Below are 6,000 nucleotides of genomic sequence, written 5' to 3'. Positions count from 1 at the left end.
TGCAGCCCAAAGTCTTCTTCCTTGGTGCCTTGGGAATCACGCTTTTTTTAATCCTTTCTCTCAAACTGAGGGTAAAAGCCCAAAATAAGAACAATGGTCTTCCCAGAAAGGACATGAAGCTTTGCCACATATCTCTTAGGCCTGATTAGTTTTTCATTCTTTTCTCTCTCTCTCTCTCTCTCTCTCTCTCTCTCTCTCTCTCTCTCTCTCTCTCTCTTTTCTATTTTTGGCATCTGCCTATACTCCATGAGACTTTGACATTATATAAGCAATGTAGATAAAAGGAAATTTTGAAATAAAACAGCTTTTCAGTTAATTACCATTATTTTGACAGAGAATATCCTGTAATGGATATTTAAATTCATTTTTTAAATATTTTTTACTGATTTTAGAGAAGGGAGGGGGAGATATTTAAATTCACATAAAGTAATATATTTTTTTTATAGCAGTGGCTTAGCCCTAAATCATTAAAATAATTAGCCTTAGTTCTTCACTCTAAAGATATAGATAAAAATTACTGGTTGGCCATCCAAATAAAAGTGATTCTCATTTTCTTTCCCTAAGGAATCAACTGAAATACTCACTCATGTAAGTCATTATTATTCAAAGAAAATTAATTAAATACAGTCCTATGATATTTTCTTCTATATTTATCAGTTTATTTTTCTTATTAACAGAAAATTAAGCTGGCTAAAGAAAATAAGAATAACCAAAAAATTCTGGTAAGTTTTCTATACAAACATTTATAGCACACCCAAACTATGCTTAGATATTGCTAAACTGCAATCCTAACACAGCTGCCATGGCTCAGTGGTTGAGCATAGACCTGTGAACCAGGAGAGGCACATGCTCGGGTTGTGGGTTAGATCCCTAGTGTGGGGTGTGCAGGGAGCAAACGATCAATGATTCTTTCTCATCATTGTTTCTATCTCTCTCTCCTTCTGCCTTTCTCCCTGAAATCAATAAAAATATATTGAAACTGCAATCCTCTAAAAAACAAACTTTTTATAAATTCTAATTTCTATAAATTATAATTTGTCAAAATTATTGCATAAAACATTCTCCTATTGTACCAGTTATGTATCTACTCAACAATTATTCCTGGCTATTCTAAAAACCCATTAATTTTCCATTGTGTAAAATTAGGAAATTATCCTGAAGGCAAATACCAATGTGTATAAAATTTCAGTTTTAATTCCTTAATAATCTATAGCCACATATGTAAGTATATCTCAAAATGGAGCATGGAGGAGGAGAAGATATATTAATCATAAAATAGATGACAGGTACTATGCAAAATGCCCTTTCTATATTAATTCATTTACTTCTAACAAGGTAAGTGCCATTCTCAGAGATTAACAATTGACTCAATGTTATACTAGATTCTACTAGGCAAAGCAAACATTCCATAAACCCTAAGAACCAGAGTCTTTCTACCAGACATGGAAAAGAAAACATTATCTGAGACACTTATTTTAATAAATTAAAAATTTATCTTCTTGCCTCTTACAAACAACTTTTCTATTTATTTTTCTTATTTATTTATTTATTTATTTTTTGTTGTTTTGTTGTTTTGGGCTTTTTTTACTTAAGCATTTTGGCATTAGAGTCTGAGTTAGTCAACAAATATTCTCAATTCTACAGTTCATTCTATGAATATAAATACAGAATTAATTTTGTATGATAAACATTCCTTTGTTTAGGTATGTTTGGTATCATTTAGAATTGACCCAAATAAATAAAGTTTCAGTTTATTTTATTATGTTCAGTTGTTCTCTGACACATGGTATTAATACTTGATAATCAAATTATATTAATTGATTTATAAATTATTTATAAATTAGAAACAAAAAATTTATAAACAAATAACAAATTATTTATAATTTTATTTCTAGAACAAAATGGCCCAACATCATCAAAAATCCCCCTTGCCTCAATATTTCAAGACTGTTCAGTACCAGCCAGCTATGAAGCCATGGACTAATGTTTACCAAACTATCCCCAATGTGGTGAGTTCTCTCTTTTCATTTTTTATTTTTAAAAATAGTTATCTTTTGTAGTAAAAGCTAAGAAATGAAATAGAGAAATGAAATCTCAACAAATTCTCACATAGAAGCTGAATCAAATTGAATAAATATTTCTAGGCTGGAAATTAAATTATAAATCATATAGTGTAAATACAGCTATGATAAATACAATAATTATAATGATAAATTACATTTACATTGGATTTAAACTTCTTAAGTGTTAGCTTATAATATTTCAGTTAATTCTTATAGAAATTCTTTCAGATAGGTCAAGATAGAGAATATTATTTCCATTTTACAAAAGTATCTGAAATTATAAAAAGTAGCTAGAAGAAGATCTGGGTAACATTTCTTCTTTATTTAATTTTTAAAAATGTGATTCTGGAAATGTTTTTTAACATGAGTAATAAGTGGAAGAGCAGGAAATTGAACCCAAAGAACTGACAATTTAATATAAATAACGTAGGATTTGGACTCAGAAGACCTGACATAAATAAGCCTTTAATTCTGTGCAAGTCACTTCATTTCATAGGATTTCTTAAAATATGATTTAGTTTTCTAGATATACATGTAGTATTTAAAATATCATCCCCATTAAAGAGATAATAAGAATTTAGTATCTGGAATTTTGAATATAAAATGCTTAAAGAAAGTTCTAAATATTTATGTGGCTATATTTATTTATTATAAAATATATTTGTTTATTATAAACATTTAGCTAATATATGTAATTTGTTTCTCTTTTAAAGAGGTACTTTTAAGATTCTTGAATTAACTGCTTCTACTTGAATTGGTAAGTGCCTTCATGTCTGGAGTTTAAACAATAATTTAAATAGGATATTTATGTGAAAAGTATGGCCTTAATATTGTTAAGTAATATAGTTTCAACTTTAATTAAATAATATTTTGGCTTATGAAATATTTTAGATCGTGCTTATACCTTCTTGATTCCTGAATTAATGTGTCTGTGTAATTTGTACACATGTGTTTTATAAAAATTTTGGAAATAAAATAGTATAACTTTTCTATATAACTGAGGATACACTCAACCAGGAGCAATGGCTTTGGGTGGAAATTCTCACAAGCATAATGTCCACAGAAATGTTTACCTGTCACCTTTGAATTGAGACAAAAACTTCAAACTCAACAGTTTAGATTGGGTGAAGATATCTACTGTAATATCAAGAGAATTTCCTATACAAGTCAAGCTATTTCAAGACAAATTTCTACACATTTTCTCTAAAAAATTATCATTTTTTAAAAATACCACAAGTCCTCCTCTTCCAGTTTTTCTAGTTTCTCTCTTTGACACTTTAATCATTACTATAAAGCATGATAGAGTTCCAAAGAAAATATCACACATCAGTGTTGCTTTTTATTACCTTTTATTTTATTTTTTATATTGTCCTTATAGTATATAGGTTATCTCCTATCTTGGAATTTATCTCATTTAATTTATCTTCTTTTTCTTTATATATGTCCTGCAACAGGACAAAGTAGTTTCTAAGAAATGAGTAATAACAATAATTATAATAATTTATTGAGGACTTCCAGTGTGCTAGTAACAATTCCAAGCCCTTTGCCTAACAGTGATGGCGAACCTCTGACATGCGTGTCAGTGCCATTTCTGATGACACGCAGCCGCTGAGGCGGTCGCATGCCGAGGATATAATATTTATGTTATTTAAACTATAAATATCGCGAAATAATGTTTTTTCCTCAAAGTGGCACACTATCCGAGTTATGTTCAGTTTTTTGGTGAAGTTTGACACACCAAGCTCAAAAGGTTGCCCATCACTGATGATTAATTTTATGCTCACCAAAAAACTTATGAGGTAGTTAATATTATAAGCCAATTTGAGATTTAGAAACAAGCCCATGGAGTTTAAATAAATTGTTTGTGATCATCCTGCAAAAGTGAAAGAGCCAATAATCTAATTCAGATTTTTTAGCTCTAGGGCTCAAACACTACTGGAGCCAAGTAACATCCAAATTCCAGCTATGATTTTTTTTAGAGGATTAAAAAAAAATAGGTACATTGTCTCAAACTTGATTTGCTTTGTTTGTCCTGTCATTTCCGTCCTGCTAATGATGAAAAGTTCAGACAACTTTGAAAAATGATCCTATGTGAGAAAAATAATAGTGTAACTACTGTGGATAAGACATGAAAATACAGTTGATCTTTACAAATAGAAATATTCCCTTTGCTATCATTATTTACATACTTGGAAATGTTTTTTTAAAAGCTGATCATGTGTCCCATAATGTAAGAGACACAAAAGAGACATAAATAAGGTACTACTGAACTTATTCTCATTAAGCTCTGTTCTAGACAAAGACACAAAAATGGCAATACAATATGCTACATACTAAGTTAGAGGCATGAGAAGAATATGGTAGAACAAAAAAAGGTCATTCAGAATTCAGTCCTCAACTGTGTCCTTACAGATAACTAGAAATAGACTAAGCAAAGCAATGAGGTGGGGGGACAGGGGGAGGTTGGGGATGAGAAAGAATTGTCAAAAAGTATTGAATTTACAGAAAAATTATAAAAGAAACAGAGAAACCACAAAACATAAAAGAGATTTTGAAGGAATTATTTTTTTTTTTAATCCTCACCCAAGAATATTTTTCCATTGATTTTTAGACAGAGAGGAAGAGAGAGGGAAAAACAAAGAAATATCAATGTGAGAGCAACACATTGATTGGTTGCCTCCTGCATGTGCCCCAACCAGGGCCCAGGCTGGGGAGGAGCCTGCAACCGAGGTATATGCCCTTGACCAAATCCAGAATCAAACCTGGGACCTTTTAGTCTGCAGGCCAATGATCTGTCCACTGAGCCAAACCAGCTAGGGCAAGAATTTAATAACTTTTAAATGAGTTCTTAAAATATCAGTCCAAAGTCATTTTGTATAATAAAATTATTTTACTAAAATCTAGATTTCAATTAGAGCAAAAGATTCACCATATGGAAAGCAGTAATATTTTATATCAAATAAACTATTTGGAAAATAAAAATAATTAAATGTCTCTTAAAAATTGACTGAAAGAGCAAATGTTTACCATTTAATAAATAAATAATATTACTTTTTATGCTAGATTAAAGAACCTTATTAACTTTCACTTATTCATTAATTGTTCAACAGAGAGTTATTAAAATCTGACTATGTGCTAGGTATCATGTTGGGCACTAGAAAATATTAACTAATAATAGTTATAACAAATAACATTCTGCCAGACTAGGATGGATGAGTATATGTGTGTTCTGTATACAAACATACATTATTTCTGGAATACAATAGCTCTCCATGTCTGCGGGGGACATACTCCAAGACCCCAGTGGGTGTCTGAAACTGCAGATAGTACCAAACCCTATATTTACTATGTTTTTCCAATACATACATGCCTATAATAAAGTTTAACTTATAAATTGGGCACAGTAAGAGATTAATAACAATAACAGATAATAAAATAGAACAATTATAATAGTATACTGTAATAAATGTTACTTGAATGTAGCCTATCTCTCAAATACTTTATTGTACTTAATGTATTCACCCTTCTTGTGATGATGTGAGGTGATACAGTGCCTATATGATGAGATAAAGTGAGGCGAATGATGTACTAATAGGCATTATAGTGTTAGGCTACTATAAGAATTACTTGAACACAGTACTGTGACCATAAAAATTTATCTGATAACCCATAGGGCTGCTAGGTGAGTAATGAATGGGTAATGCATGTAACACGGACATGCTGGACCAAGGAATGATTCCCAGTTGGGAACAAGAAGAACAATGTGAGATTTCATCACTCTACTCAGAATAGCATGCAGTTGAAAACTTATGAATTGTTTATTTTTGGAATTTTCCATTTAATATTTTTGGGCTGCTATTGACTGCAGGTAACTGAAACTGCAGAAAGCAAATTCATGAATAGGATTTTATCTGTAAGTCTAATAGATAATACAGCA

This window comes from Eptesicus fuscus, chromosome 2 (assembly GCF_027574615.1).
Source record: "Eptesicus fuscus isolate TK198812 chromosome 2, DD_ASM_mEF_20220401, whole genome shotgun sequence".
In the NCBI taxonomy this organism is placed as follows: Eukaryota; Metazoa; Chordata; class Mammalia; order Chiroptera; family Vespertilionidae; genus Eptesicus; species Eptesicus fuscus.
Note: the sequence above shows the minus strand (reverse complement) of the source record.